We start from the raw sequence: 16,467 nt of genomic DNA, 5'->3' as shown, positions 1-16,467 counted from the left end.
TAGACTCACCAAGAAAAAAAAGAGAGAAGTCTCAAATAAATAAAATCGGAAATGAAAGAGGAGAAATGACAACAGAGACCTTATGAACACAAAAGATTATAAGAGAATACTATGCAAAGCTATATGCCAATAAATTGGGTAATGTAGAAGAAATGGATAAATTCTTAGAATCATACAACCTTCCAAAACTGAAGCAAGAAGAAGTAGAGAATTTGAACAGAGCAACCACCAGTAAGAAGATCGAAACAGTAATCAAAAACCTCCCCAAATAATAAAAGTCCAGGAGCAGACCACTTCCCTGGTGAATTCTACCAAACATTCAAAGAAGACTTAATGCCTATCCTTCTCAAACTCTTCCAAAAAATTGAAAGGGAGGGGAGGCTTCCTAACTCATCCTTCGAAGCCAACATTACCCTGATACCAAAACCAGACAAGGACAACACAAAAAAGGAGAATTACAGGCCAGTATCATTGATGAATGTCAATACAAAAATCCTCAACAAAATACTAGCAAATTGAATACAACAATGCTTTAAAAGGATCATACATCATGATCAAGTGGGATTTATTCCACGGATGCAGGGATGGTTCAACATCTGCCAATCAATCAATGTGATACATCAAATTAACAAAATGAAGAATAAACATCACGTGACCACGTCCCTGGGGGAGGGGCATGCACAGGGATGCCAGTTGACACAAGAGACCCCGCCAACTGGGAGGCAGCAAGGGTCCCCAGGTGCGTGGGTGCTGGGCAGGGGTGCAGGGTCCCCTGGGGTCTCCAGACAGGGAGTGGGGGGTCGTTCAATTCAACCCCATACTCGGGGACCCCGCAAAGGAAGATGCATCTGCAGGGAGTCCGGCGGAAGTGGGCGGCCGCCTCCTCTCCTGCACCGAAAGAATTCCCAGTTCAAACTGGAAAGGCGTTAAACAATGTTGCCATCTGGTGCGGCCGAGACCGGCTCCTCGCGGGATTGGGCCGTCCCTGGCAGGTCCTCTCAGGCCAATCCTAAACCCCAAAGCGGAATCACAATCCTCCAGGGCCGCGCGGACACCGAGCCCCCTCCCAACCCCCAACTCAACCCGGGTCCCCAAGCGGCCTCCCCCGCAGTCCCCCAGGGTGGCCTCGGTGATTGGAGGGCAGGGCGCACCCACGCCGGCCTTCAGCACACTTCGCACCCGCAGCACTTGGCTGAGTCCAGGAGGCCTTTCTGGATGGAAGGGCGGGCTACACGCGCCCAAGCTCCAGGAGAGGATTATGCATCCTTGGGGGATCATGCGTTCGCGCAGAGATCGTGCAGCCTTGTGGGTCTCATGCACGGGGAACCATGCATCCTTGGGGGGAATCACGCAGCCATGGGAGGACCCTGCATCCGCAGGAATCCACGAAGGACTGGGCTGGGGTGCTCAGCCGGTGGATGAGGTGCCGCCGTGCATGTACTGGCGCCCAGAGCTGTACCAAGGCATAGTCAGCCTGCCTGCTCCTGTAGGGTTGGCGCTTGCTTCCCAGGGCATCTGGGTGGGTCGGGGTGTTGCAGGGGTGAGCATGGGAGGTGCCTGGCCTCCGGCTGCCCCGGACTCACGGGGCTCTGCTCAGATGCCAGCAGCAGGGCGGAGAGCCCCAGGACCCCCAGTGCATCCACCTCGCAGGGCACGGGACTCCGCCTGCCTGCCTCCTGGGCCTTCCTCCTTGGCACCCCTGCTTCCCCTGTCTGCAGCCCCAAGGTGAGGAGATTTCCAGCCAGAGCCCCAACTGCAAGAGGCATTTGGGCCTGAGCTGTTGGGACCTGGTGAGTGGTTCTACTTTATCCCAAGTTGGTAGCAGGGCAGGAGGGCGGGCAGTGTTTTCAAATCAGATCCAGCCTGTCACGTGGGCAAAAGCATTTTCTCTGCTGTTCCCAAGCTTCTAAGGGCCCTGGAAAAGGACTTCTTGAGGGTTGTGACTGCAGGCAGGTTAGTAGGAGGGTGGTTACGATACCAGTTCAACACAAGGTTGACATAAGGGACCCGTACTGTAGAAGAGAAACCATGTTGTAACTTTGAATGACCTCTGAGTGACTAACCCAGCTGGATATATACCCTCCAGGAGACCCACCTGCTCTGTGGATTTTATGACCCCTGCTGGTGCACGTACCTCCCAGATGTGATAAGATGATAACTTTGTTCTTTTGAGTTCCTTAGGAATGTGATGACACCTGAACAGAGAGTCTATGCTGACAGCCATTGCCAAAGACAACTGAAAGAGCTGGTGTGGAGACTCCTGGGTCAACATTCCTAATCCGCTCCTCTGTAACCCACTGGCTTATATAACTGCTTCCAGGTTCTGTGCCCCCCTTACGATGGCTCTTTTGGACATTAGTTGGCCATCTTCCCTCTTGTTAGCAAGCTGTAATAAAATGCCCTGTCTCTGCCACCATCTTGCCTCTTGACGATTGGCTTTTGTCTCAGATAAGCTTATCACACCCTTAGTGCTGTAGGAGAAACCTGACAACCACGAAGGGACAATAAGTCCTGCTCAAGACCAGTCGACAGCGGACGGGCGATCTGTTATATAAGTCCTTAGTGGCCACCGAAACTGCCTTTGTCTTGGGGATCTGCCCTTCCTGCTCTCCCACGCCCATGCCAGCTGCCTCCTAATGCTCCCTATGGTGGAAACAGAAATGGCTACTTCTGGTGGGTCGAGGGGCTCACATCCTAGAGTAGGGTAAGTCGCCTCTTGGGTGCACCACTGAGAACTTCCCTTCCCCAGGCTTCTGGGGTGAGGGGACCATCTGGTTATTAGGGTGCCCTGCTGGAGTAGGAAGAGCTATAGGACTTCACTCGAAATCTAGGAACCGGTTCACTGGTGTTCGGTTTTTCTGTGTTTGTGTTTGTGTCTGTGTCTTTAAAGAGCTCCAGGATCAGATGTCTTTTGTGTGAGTGACCTCGTTAAAATGTGCCTGTGCCTAAAATTGTCTAATATCTCCTCAGGATTGTGGGTTAGAGGCCCCACTGGTGAGATCTGGTTGGTGGGTTAAAGTCTCAAGGCTAGGATTGTGGGAGACAATTTAAAGGGGTCACAGCCACTGGGGCACTCAAAAGGATCGGGTTAGAGTCCTGAGCTCTGGGGTAGGGTCCCAGAAGTACTGGATTGTGGTGTCTGTTCAAGTTTGTCTATAGCTGACCTATTTGTTAAAATCGGCTGCCTGGGGACTGAGTTTCTTGGTGATTGTAACGAACTCTCTAGAAATCACCTTGTTGGTTGTGGCCATCTTGGGAAAAGCCCCTTAAAATGAGGATAATTGTAAACAGCTGGCAAGATCACCTGGGATAATTTAAAACTCCAGTGGCCATTTTGGGCCCTTTGAGCCTCCAAACCAAGGAACAAGGGAAAATCTTTACTCTTTAAAGAGTCAAGGGCTCCACCTTTTGACTGAAAGTTTCCAGAAGCTGTAAATGTTTACAGAGAACAGCAGAATGTGACCAAGCTTGTTTTGTGTCCTGAGGGCTTGCCTTGATAACTGTCAGTTTGTTGGGGGGGAGTTCAAAATACAGTTGGACAGAAATATGGTTTCTCCCTATTTTGCAGTAAGAGATAGTCGGACAGAAATGTGGGTTGCCCTCCTGCTGTGGCTAAGAGTCCTTCCAAGCTGCCGTCAGCCTCAGGCGAATTACATTGGTCATTAGAAGAAAGCCTTGGCCGGGCCTTCATTGTAAGGGCCTTGATTTCAGGGATGCTTGAAATTTTCCGGATCTGATTCTAGCTGGAGCATAAATATACTTTTGACCAGCGATGTCTAGATTCTGAAACAATGGGAAATGCTAATTCGATCCCCACCTGTAGCCCCTTAGGCTGCCTTCTCTCAAATTGGGCTACTTTCAGCTACAAGTAAGTCGTACGAACTACTGAGTACTCATTGTATTGATCCTTCTCCCAGAGACAGCTAGTATTTCTCCTTGTCTCTGTTTTTGTGTGTATGTGTGTCATTTGTCATAAAAAGGCAAAATCATAGAGCAAATGCAGACCTTCCATAAGCCTGTTGTCTGCGGGGCGGGGCGGCGGGGCAGCCCAGTAGACTTTGCTGTGGGCCCACCCATGGAGTGTGCGCATAAGTTGGAAGCTGTTGCTAAGGGCATCTTGGAAGCCAAAAGGGCTGGAATATTGGTGGGCATGGGTCAGGGGGTTAAGAGCCATTAAGGCGCTCACCACCTGAATAAGTCTCTTACACAATCCCCAACCCCGTGGCACATCCCACCTAGGTATTAGCCTGGCTGCGAGAGACCCAAAGCATAGCTAAAACTCTTAATGTGCAAATACGATAGGGGTTTTTTTTTTTTTGTCTAGAGCCAAGTCTTGAGCTTGGCTTTATGAGCTCTCTGGTCCTGAGGGTTCCCAGTCCATCGGGGCCTTCGTCGTCTCAACCTTTGTTCCTTGGTAGTACACTACCGCCTGTGCAGCAGAAGCCTTTGTTTCCTTGGACTATTTCTGGGAGGGAACTTTCTGGATCTTGTGAGAGCTTCTCCTTTTGCACTCTCTTTTGGGGATGCCTCATTCATCCATAGTCAAGCCATAAATGCTTGTAGGTATTGGAATGTTAAAAACTGATAAGCCAAATATGACCCAGAAATTCCATCTTGGAGAAAACTTGAGTGGTTTCTCTGTGCTTTTATGATGTAGTTGGACACGTAGATCAACTTACAATGTGATTTAACTTACAACCCAATTTCTGAGAAAAACGAGCAATTGTCCTTAAGAAAAATCCATGCAAGACTGTAAATGCAGCTCTGGAGGCAGTTCAGGTCACACTCATTTCCCTTATCTCAAAGAGCTTGCCAATGCTCTGAGGAATATCTAGCCCATCACTAATTCCTAGAACTGAAGGGGAAAAAAAAGGAAAACGCAAAAAAGACAGTCATAAGAGTGCCCTCGCCAAAAATCTAGCACCCTGATTGTCTTCTGCACAAATATTAGTAAAAGGCTTAAAAGAAAATTTGGGTTCATAACTAGGGAGGCTTGTACCTGATTCATGGCAGGAACTTTAAAACAACAGCTGTGCAGTCTCTGTGTGTGTGAGTCTATATATATATGTTATATGTGTGATATTTTACCTCTGCATGGGATTATTTCTAAAGAGCTCTATTCAATTGTCTAAAAGTAAGTGCCCACATAAATTCTAAATGTAATAGAAACTAACCCAAATGTCATTCAAGTTAACATAATAAAGTTAGTCTTTGGTAACCGAAAACTTATTTAAGATTGATGGTTTGCTTAAAATGAGCATGTTCTTAAAGTTACCAGCATTGGCACTGATGCAACATGCAGCCTTTATTCTACGTTTCTTGGTCAAATAAGCTGATGTTATCTCTACCACAAAACTAGTTAGCCAAAATAATAACTTACCATGGTGGCTAATTTTGTCTAATGTCTCATAAACTTTTGTAGGCACTCTAAGTGATTATTGGACACAGGCAAACTGAATAAATGTAAACAGGATAAAAGCTTTGGGGGAATTCTTTAACAATGATTATGTGTTATGATGTATGTACTCAAAACAACATAAGATGGTGGCAGAGAAAGGGCATTTTCTTACAACTTGCTAGCAAGAGGGAAGATGGCTGACTAATGTCCAAAAGAACCTTCTTAAGAGGGACACAGAATCTTGAAGCAATTATATAGGCCAGTGGGTTAAAGGGGAGGGGCTAGGAATGTTGATCCAGGAGTCACCACACCAGCTCTTTCAGTTGTCATTGATGATGGCTGTCAGTGTAGACTCTCTGCTCAAGGGATCATCACATTCCTGAGGAACTCAAAAGGATGGGGTGATCGTCTTATCGCAGCTGGGAGGTATGTGCACGAGCTGGGGTCATAAAATCTAGAGAGCAGGTGGATGTCTTGGGGGGTACATATCCAGCAAGGTTAGTTGATCTGAGGTCATTCAAAGATACAATATGGTTTCTTTTCTACAATATAGCTTCCATTATGTTAAGCTTGTGTTGAGAAAATGGAAAAAAAAAAACCAAAACAGTCTCATGCTGGCCTCCCAGTATAACATAGCACCTTGTGGACACTAGACATCCCCTAGCTCTGCTTTCTTCTTCTTCTCAGCATGGGTGTCACTTAATTAGTTGATTTTCTCGTTGTCCATCTGCCTCCAGCAGATGAGGAGGAGGAGGAATATTATCTGAGTTGTTTACTCTAGGACCTGACAGACGCAGAGATACCACTCAATAATTACTGGTGGCATGAATACATGAAGTTTTCTGGGGTTATAAAAGATGGTGATTTGCTGACATCCTTCTCCCTCAGCCAGTCACTGTGCAGACTTTTCCCTTCTCCTCTCCTCCACCCTTTAGGATCCAACAGCCAGAGTCAATGCATGTCCAGGGAGAACAGAGCAAGAGGTGAATAACTCCCATGGGTAGCAGGAAGGCGAGCTACAATTAAGCCAGGGAAGGTCCTTCCCCGTGGGCATGAACACAGCATGGATGTGTGTGGTGAGAGGATTAGACAGCAGGAGAGGGCAGGGGGCAGATGCAGCAGGAGAGTTAGGCTCACACTTGGACCATGTTCTGATTCGGGGGCTGTGTGGGCAGAGGCGGGGTCTCCAGAGGTCTACGTGGGAAGCATTTAGCCAGAGCAGTGAAGCTGGAGGGTTTGGAGGATGGTTTTGAAGATGCATTTGTTTTGCAAGTTCTTTGCCTTATCTCTAGTTCATCCTACCTTGGGCAGCTGGAGGGAGGAACCTGCAGGAGATGATGGGGGTGATATGGCTCTGCCTTTACCTCCCCCCAACACAGTCCTGCTCCTGGGTGTAGAGAGAGACACGACTGCCTCCAATGACATAGAGGTCCACAGGGAAGGAAAGATCTGGATGAAGTCCTTTGGGGGCTTTCAGCACTGATGACATTATAGGGCCCTTCCCCTCTAAAAGTTCCAAAAACTAATACAGTGTAAAGGGTAAAATAAGTATAAAGGACTCCAGAAAATTCTGATTTTCTCTGCAATTAGTTGTGCATGATATTTTCAGCAAGTTCTTCCACTACCATCACAGCCCTGGAGTATACTTGGTAGGACCCTGGGTCCCATCTTCAAAGCAGAGCCCTGATCCACCTGGACAGTTGTCCAGAGAATCTTGTCTGTAAGGCAGCATTTGTGAAGGTCTGAGCCTTCCCCGGAGCTGAGTTAAGCCCCTCACACAACACACAGCACATAAAGGTAGAAGGGCCCAGGATACTCTTTGTCGTCGATGGAAGCGTGGCCATCGTTGTACCTCTCTCCCTGAATTGGACCTCAACCATGTGACTTTGCATGTCCTCCCATCTGCATGTGGAGTCTACTTCCATAACTCTGGAGTCTACGTGATCAAAAGACTTGCTTCAGTCAATAGAAGACAGCAGAGGGGGCCTCTTATCAGCCTAGACTTCAAGACACCTTGCATGCTTCCTCTGGTTCTCCTGAGACCCTGGATACCATGATGAGAACAAACCAGGATGAGTCTGAGATGAGAAGAGACTCGACTCAGAGATTCCCATTGTCTCAGCCAGAACGCAGCCCCAGTCAACCCAGAAGCTGACTGCAGACGCAGGAGTAAGCTCAGGTGTTCTCGGCTGAATTGTGTCCCCCAAAATTCATATCTTGACATCCTAACCCCTAATACCTCAGAATGTAACGATATTTGGTGATAAAGCCTTTAAAGAGGTCATTAAATCAAAATGAGGTCATTAGGGTGGGCCATAAGCCACGATGACTGCTGTGCTGACGTTAGAGGAAATTTGGACACAAGCGTGCACAGCGGGAAGACAAGGAGAAGACACAGGGAGAAGTCAGCCCTCAGCAAGTGAGAGAGAGAGGCCTCAGAAGAAGTCGACCTCGCTGACATCTTGACCTTGGACTGCCAGCCTGTGTAATTGTGAAAAAAATCAATTTTTATTGCTTATACCACCCAGGCTGTGGTCTTTTGTGATGACAGCCCCAGAGGACTAATACTTGGTAGGTGTGACCAGAAGACTCACTCAGCTGAGCCCAGCTCCTTTTGCCAACCATGGATTCACGAGGTCAGTAGGTGGTGGGTATTTAAGCCACTACGACCTGGGGTGGGGTCTCACAGAGTCAACCGATAAACATTTGAAAGGCCAGAAAATGGCTCAGCATTAATGGAAAACAGAATAAGGTGAATTTCTGATTGAATGTCCCCCATTTTCTCCCCCTGCATACACATCTGCCATATATGGGGACACTACAGTTATCTTCCCATAATTAGGGATCTAGAATCCCCTGTTTCAGCACATACCTGAAACCCCAACACTTCCTTGTAAAAGCATCTCTCATCCCAGGCACGCAAGGCCTCCCCACATCTAGGCCCTGTCGTGCAGTGTCAGTTCCCTCTTGGCCTCCACACACACGTCTCTCCCAGCCACAGTTACACATGGTAATCACTTTCTTAAATGCAGCATGGGTCATTTGTTTATTTTCAGGAAACAATATGAGAGCACTTTCAGAGTTAAAGTCGGCCCTTTATTTCATTCTCAGGCTGCTTGTGCTCCCGTGTCTTTCAGCTAGCCACAGCTAGCCATTGCCCTATTCCAAAGATCCAACAGGAACCGATAGTTTCATGATCTCCTGGGCAAGAGAAAAATTTACATTCACCACCAACACGCTTGCAGTTCTCTCCCATGTCTAGAGACAGGACCTGGGCTGTGGAGTGGAAGATATTTCAGTCACTCACTGGGAACAGTAATCACTGTGAATGCGGGGTCATGACAGGTGCACCGCAGAGCCGGGAGGAGCGGCTCCTTCTGCAGGCGCCTCCCTCAGAAACCCTATGGAGCCCCCGCTCCTTCTGCTCTGCTGCCACTGCTGTGTTGGTTGGCGGGCAGGACAGCCTCTGCTCTAAAGAGGGCAGGTACTGAAGTGTCTGCCCCGAATGCTGACTCAAGGCTCCCCTGCCTGCACCCCAGCATACAGCCTCTGCTTCAGATTCTCAAGGGGACTCTGTGCAGCCTCATGAGAACCGCCACAGCCTGCACAGTCCCAACTTGCCCTGGGCACAAAAGGACAGGAGAGATTGGGCCAGAGGAACTGGGCAGAAAGAGCAGACAGGGGTCAGTGGCCTTCTGTCCCGCTGTCCTCTGTGCAGCATCCAGGCCTCAGAAGGGGCTGGCATGTGGGCCTGTCATTGTGGGCCATCCAGTCAAGAACACACACAGTAAAAGGGTAGGAATCACAGAAGGGGGAACACACCTGGCATGTCTCTTCTGCTCTGCGAGCCCCCTCCTAAGCTTTCCTTGTTTGTCCTCAATCAGACTCTGTAGGACTCTGGGGTTTGTCCTCCTTTTCAGGAGAAGACAGGGTTGAGTGTGAGGACAGCGCAGTGACTTGTCTAAGTGCACACTGCGAGTCAGCATCGGAGCTGAGAAACACACACTGGTGTGTTGGCTCCTGGGTCCAGCTTTCTCCTTTATCCTGGGCTCTATCCCAGGCAGGGATGTCGGATAACAAATGAGCCCTGGGGATGGCACCTCCTCCGTGGTCGTTATCCCCATCATCTGTTCCAAGGCCAACCTCACCTGCCAGCCTGAAACTGTCTCTTCCAACTCACTGGTCCGTGTTTCAGGGAAATGACCCCAAACTTTGCCTGAGAGATACTGAGGGCCATGTTTCAGGCCATTAAGAGAAAGCTAAGAATCTGCCTCAAGAATTCCATTTTTTGATTCACATTCTTCTCGATGCTCAGATTTATTACTTATTTCCATACCCTGACCCACTCCCCCAATATGGCCTGGTCCCCATTCTCATCACATGAGACCCCCGTGCCCCCACACCAGCCAGGCTTCAGAGCTCACCTGTGGTAAAGTGAGGAAAGAGGATGAAGCAGGTCAGGAGCACGAAGCAGAGGCCCCGCATGGTGAACGCCGGCTGGACCCTGGGCGGCAGGAGAAGATGGGGGAGCTGCTCAGAGCCTGGGACCCAGCGAGGCTGCTGCGGGTGGGAGGAACCTCTGTTTATAAGGCTCCTGGGCACTTGCACAACAGCACTTTGTTTTGAAACCTTGCTTGCTATGATCGTGATTACAGACAACTGTCGATATCTGCACATGGCATGCCGTCTGTTTCCCAAACCCCCTCCCTCAGGTACGCCGTTCAGGTGGGAATGGTCTGGCTTGGGATGCTTGACCAACAAACCTGACCTCAGAGAGTGTGCAAGGATGGACCCCTAGACGAGGCCTCAGCAACCAGAGAGGATGTTCCTCTCACCAAAATGATGATGAGGAATGAGAGTGGTGGAAACTTCTGAGACTGTGAAACCCACCGTGTTTGTTCAATCGTTGGAGAAAGAAAAGCTCTTTTTGTTTGAAAGGTACAAAAACAACATTGCCCCAGGATTCCAGCAACCATTTCACTTTTGTAAAGAAGTGGGTCTGGGCATAAATCAGACACTGGTGAAAATAACCTGGGTTCTTGTGGACATTGTGTCCACAAGGGGTCCAAGTACTCCGAATCCTGACCTTCCTCTGGATGGCTCCAGTGGTGCCCTTGTTTGTTTTCTCCAGCTTGAGCTGTGTTCTTGGTTATCTGTAATTGCAAATGTGTGGGTTGGCAATGAGAGTTGAAGCTGCAAGGCAGAGGAAGCCCAGCCATGATGGGGGTGCTGGGCAGGCTTGGTGGCCGCCCCTGGGAACAGAGCTGTGCTTTTCTACTAGTCAGGTAAAGCAATAATATCATATATGAAATGTGAGGAATGTTTTTGGTTTCCTATACAAATCATGGGATCCCCGGAAATGCTTCAGTGCGGTGGGTATTCGCAGCCATATCTTTGCTGTGCTGTCTTCTTGCACATTCTCATGGGCCTCCTCTGCTGTTCAAACCTGCAGCAGAAGCAGCTCTGGCATGTCACAGGGTCATGAGAAGGATGCGCACACTCTTGCTCTTCCACGATTTGCTCTGATAACAGCGAGTCCTGACAGAGCAGACGCTCCTGCAGCAGGAGGTGAAGTCCCTTCTTCCTGGGTCTGGAGCTGGATTCCTTTCCTGAGGCTGCTGTTACAAATGACCACGTACTTGGGGCTCCAAACAACAGAAATTGATTCTCTCAGAGCTGAGGAGGCCGGAACTCTGAGATCAGTGTCCCTGGGCAGAAGTCACGGTGTTGGCTGAGCCACGCTCCCTCGGAGGCTCTAGGGAGAGTCTGTCCTTCGCCTCTTGCAGCTTCCAGTGGCTGCCAGCACCCCTTGACTTTCAGCCACATCCCTCCAGTCTCTGCCTCCATGGAGCTGTTGCCTCCTGCTCTTCTGTGGGTTCTGATTTCCCTCTGCATCTCTCTTATAACGTGCACTGGAATTGAGGGCACACCCGAAAAATCCAGGATAATCTCCCATCTCAAAACCCTTAACTTAATCACATCTGCAAAGTACCCTTTTACCAAATTCGTCCCGTTCATAGGTTCTTGAGCTGACACCTGATGGCTGGGTGTCCATTATTCAGCATACCACAGGGGCTTTCAGATGTCCCCATTTTCTTCACAATGGACCCATGAAAGCAAGGTTCAAGCTTTGTGGTCACAGGGCTGCATCTGCCCTCTTTGGTGGCAGCAAGTTATCACCCATCAGGCCAGCAACTACTTCCAGAGAAGCCTCTGGAGCTGCCTTCCTGCTCCAAGCTGGGAAGGTGGGAGCCATGGAGAATCCACACCCACAGCAGGGACATGACGGGCTCTTGTTTGCTGACCCCAGGGGAAGGATCAGGAAACAGAGCGTCAGCTTAGAGTTTGAAGCTCAGATGGGGAGGCTCCCTCCTGGGTTTGACTGATCTGATTCTCACTGGCCTCCCCAGCACTTGGAGAAGTCATTTCCCACCCCTTCTGTGGGCACTGGTGGCAGAGTGGACCGTGGTCAATGTTTATCCTCTTATTTCATCTGAAAGTCGCTTTTCCCACTGTCAGCTGGCCACCAGAATTCCGCATTCCTCACTGGCCTATTGCTTCCCAGGAGCTGGAGACAGGGGGGCTGCCCATGACTTTCATCGTCAACAAGTCCTCAGTAATGTCAGGAACTCTGCTTCTCCTGGTCCTTTACCAGGGGTGAATGAAAGGTCTGATTTTGGGTGGGTGATTCTTGTAGCACTAGTTTAAAGTGAACTGGCAGCAGATCTCTGGTCCAGGCTCACAGGGGAGAATTATATCGTAAAGGGCAAAACAGGGTCACTGATGGCAAGGACCATGTTTTGTGTTCTTTACAATCTTGGCCCAAACATTTGTATTTCATGTGACAAAGCCCTGCTGCAGGTTTGCTGAGTGGAATGACAGACATCCCACATCTGGGGTTTCTGTCCCAAAATCTTCCATCACAGCCCACATGGGGCCACTTTTTCGCCACGAAGAGCAGCAGCTCAAATTTGCTGCATGCAGTGAGGTACCATAGATGCTCCCATTGGGCCTGTTTGTGAGTGCTCACCTGGCTCAGAGGAGGCCCCCATGTGAAGGTTTATTTGCACAAGTAATCACTCATGGCAGATGTTCTTGAATAGTCAGACTTAACACTGATGAATAAATGAGCAATAATCGCATATATTGGAGTATATGAGGAAGTCGTTTGGCTTAAAACTCATTCAGCCTGACCTTGTTTTTCCCAAGGGGCCTGAGGCGGCCTGTGCAGCATGCATTGTCCATCTGCTTCAACATTTACTATGTCCCAAAGACAAGAATGATGCCCTTCAAGATGGGGATGTAACTTCTCCTCCCATCAGCATTTGTTTAAGCATTAGCATCTCCTCCTGGGAACTAAGGATCAACTACCCACCTTCTGTGCTCACCTTGGGACCACCGCCCTGCTGTGCCAGCTAAGATCTTGTGACAGTAGTAAAAGAGATATTCCTGTGTTGTGTGATGTACACTCTTTGTGCTAAGGGGGTGTATAACCACTCTGTACACCCCACTTCTTTGTTGTCCTTCCTTCCCTTCAGAAGAAAGTCCTCAAACTTGGCTCATAATAAGCCCACCCTAGTTTTGATTTATAGATTAATTCTGGATAATTTGTGTTGACATTTCTTTGTGTCATTGCAAAAAGATTCCAGAGACCCCACTGGAGACCACCTGGAATCTACAGTGAACTGGCATTTGGTACAAACTGACCCATTGCACCCTCCAAATCACTGCATTCAGGTGACCCAGTGATTTCTCCTGAAAATCAGACCTCCTTATTTTAAGTCAATGCTCCAGAGTTTATATGAGCTCTTTCCAACATTAAGACTAGGTGTCATAAAGGGCTACTTGTATATACTCTACGTAAGAGAAACCTAGGGGGGAATTCCTAGGCCTTAGGAGCCTAGAGAGGTAACTTCGGAGTGAATAGGGCAGGCTGACCTTTTAATCTGGCTCTAAATTAGAAAGAATTGTGTTTACGAAGTCTGAACAAACTGCTTGATAGAGAAAGGAGAGTCTGAACTTGTTCAGCTCTGAAGAGAAGGGACACAAGGTCCTCCCAGCTGTAAGGTGTTTGAGGTGACTGAGAACCTCACGAGAGTGGCAGACCCACTACACTGTCTCTAGAAATTGGTAAGACTTTATAGTAAATATAAACTAACAACAAATGGGAAATTGAGCTTCTAAAAGCTGACCATTCCCAAATGGGCAGCCTCCCCTCGGAACTCTGGCTGGCTTCATGTTGAAACTTGCAAGTGCTTAATGAAATGGGGATAGCTGTAAGTGGTTGACAAGATAACCCAGAGTAATTTAAAGTTACAGTGGCAACTTCTGGGCTCCTTTATAAGAGCCAGGTAATAGGGAAATTGTTCAAATTGTTGAAAGAGTCCAGCTCCTGGCATAATTGCTCAACTAAAGGTTCCAGAAACTGTAAATATATAAGAACAAAGAAAAAAATTCTTTGTTCGTTTTGTTTTGTTTTTTCTGCTTTTTTCTCCCCAAATCCCCCCAGTACCTAGTTTTATATCTTTTAGTTGTGGGTCCGTCTACTGCGGCATGTGGGATGCCACCTCAACATGGCCAGATGAGTGGTTCCATGTCCGCGCCCAGGATCCGAAACAAGGAAACCCTGGGCCACAGCAGTGGAGCACCCGAACTTAACCACTCGGCCCCGAGGCCGGCCCCAGAAAAAAAATTCTTACCATGCTTTGTGTCTGAGGGTTTGGCTCAATAATCATCAGGTCAGGGTCTTTATATACAGTCAGACAAAGTGTGGTGGCACTCCATTTGTAGTCAGAGGTAGTCAGACAGAAATGTGAGTTGTACTGCATTCTACGCTAAGGGTCCAACGAAATTGTTGCCAGCCTCAGAGAAATTGCAGCAGTCATTAGAAGGAACATCCTGATTGGATCAGATTATTTAAGAGTTGCACTTAAAAGCAAAAACTTCAAAATTAAAAAATAACCTTATTGAAAGTTTTGCCGCAATGCTAATAGAAAATTAAGTTATAAAATTTACCTACAGGAAAATATCTTGGGCCATGTCTTTACAGACACCCCTGTAATATTCTCCCAGAGTTAATGAGACTTTGAGAGGCATTCTGTGAAACTGCTATGTTAAAGGTAATGGAATTGTTCAATATTGCCAGGTGGTTACTCTTTGTCCCTCTGAAAACTGACAAGACATTGGGAGGAGTTAACAACTTATGATGAGAAGTTCAGCCAAACTGGAAGGTGATATTCAGAGCCTCATAAGAATTTCTTCAACTTCTTCCCTAAGTTAAAATGAAACTAAGCACCCAGAGGGAAAGAAGCCAATTAGGATGATGTAGTAGGATAGGTAGATTGACCTGTAATGTCTTTTATGTTAGAACCCAAATATATGAGAAATAAAGAGCAGTCTCTTCAAGTTACAAAGCTTTGCAAAGGTAGCAAGCAGCTCTAGAGGCAGTTCAGATTCCACCCATTTCCCTTACCTCAAAAAGGCTTATTGCCTCACCTTTCCAGGAACTCTTATCCAGCCCATCTCCTATTCTTAAGATTGAGGAAAAAAGAAGGAAAAAAGGCAAGAAAAATGGCCATAGGGCAGCCTTGCCCCAAATCCTGTATCTTGAGGGTCTTCTCCACAAATGTTATGAGAAAAAGCTTAAAACAAAATTTGAATTCCATTATTCTTTCATAACCAGTGACCTTTACACTACTGCACCGGATTCATGTGGGAATTTTAAAATAGCTGTGGAGCGTCTGTATGTGTGTCTGTATGTGTGTCATCTGTGTGTGATATCTTACCTCCAGATGGTGAAGAGCTCTGTTTAGCTTGCTTAAAGTAAGCACTGATACATATGTAACGGAAACGAACCCAAATGTCTTTCAAGTTAACACAATATAAAACAATCTTTGCCAAGTGGAAGCTTATTTTAGTTTGTTGGTTTGATTAACATAAACCTATTTTCAGAGTTATCAGTATGGGAACAAGTAAACTAAAAAGACGTGAAAACAAAAAGAGAGCTGGATGAAATTTTTAACAATTGCTCTTATGGGGTAGGCACTTAAAATAATTTCAAAACACTCTGGTAACTTGAAACCTTAGTGTTTTGCTAATTGAGTTAAATGCTAAAATTTATTGCATATCTAGGTCATTTCTATGGCAGATAAAATATTAGACATTAATTAGAGTAGATAGGTGTATCTACTTTGGGATCCTTATTGCAGAGAAGCTAAAAACTGCTTGAGTCTATTAGTAAACATTTATTCTATTATAATAAAAGATTGTACTGTGAAGTAACATTTTTCTAGAAATAATAAAAAGCATTTACAAATTTTCCAAGCCACAGAATGCTAATGTAAATGTTGCATAACTGTTTACTTCTTAGCCTTCAGTAAAAATTGAGGTCTGAAAGTATTAAAAATTCTAATTGATATATGTCATTAAAGATACCAAAAATTTCATAAGGAAAACATCTTTGTATTCAAGGAAAGTAAGATGTATCTTTTCAGTAAAGTATGTATAAAGAATGGAAATATTTTTGTTTGCTTTGTTGAGAAACATAAATTTATCCTAAAGCTCTAGGAAGGAAAGAAGGCATTGGATAAATTTTAAGTGTATAAAGAAAGTTACAGAACGTTTGTGGAAAGAGAGCCGTGAGGAAAGAGTTTGGTGCATGGTCAAGTGGGCCAAGATTAAAATAAATTTAATTAAGTAAGTTTTAACATCAAAACTAAGCTGGTACAAAAAGTACGAATCCTCTGGGAAATATTTAGTCCATCACTAATTCCCAAGAGGGAAGAAAAACAAAGGAGAAGAGTCCCCTAGCCAAAAGTCTAGCATCTTGAGTGTCTGCTGCACAATTATTAGTAAAAAGGCTTAAAACAAAATTTGGATTCATAGCTAGGGAGCCTTGGACCTGATTCATGGCAGGAACTTTAAAACAACAGCCATGCAGTCTCTGTGTATGTGTGTCTATATATATGTTGTAGGTGTGATATTTTACCTCCAGACAGTATGATTTCTAAAGAGCTCTGCTCAATTGGCTGAAAGTAAGCACTTACATATATTCTAAATGTAATAGAAAT

This window comes from Equus asinus, chromosome 27 (assembly GCF_041296235.1).
Source record: "Equus asinus isolate D_3611 breed Donkey chromosome 27, EquAss-T2T_v2, whole genome shotgun sequence".
NCBI lineage: Eukaryota > Metazoa > Chordata > Mammalia > Perissodactyla > Equidae > Equus > Equus asinus.
The sequence above is the reverse complement of the archived record's forward strand: the minus strand, read 5'-3'. Positions refer to the sequence as shown.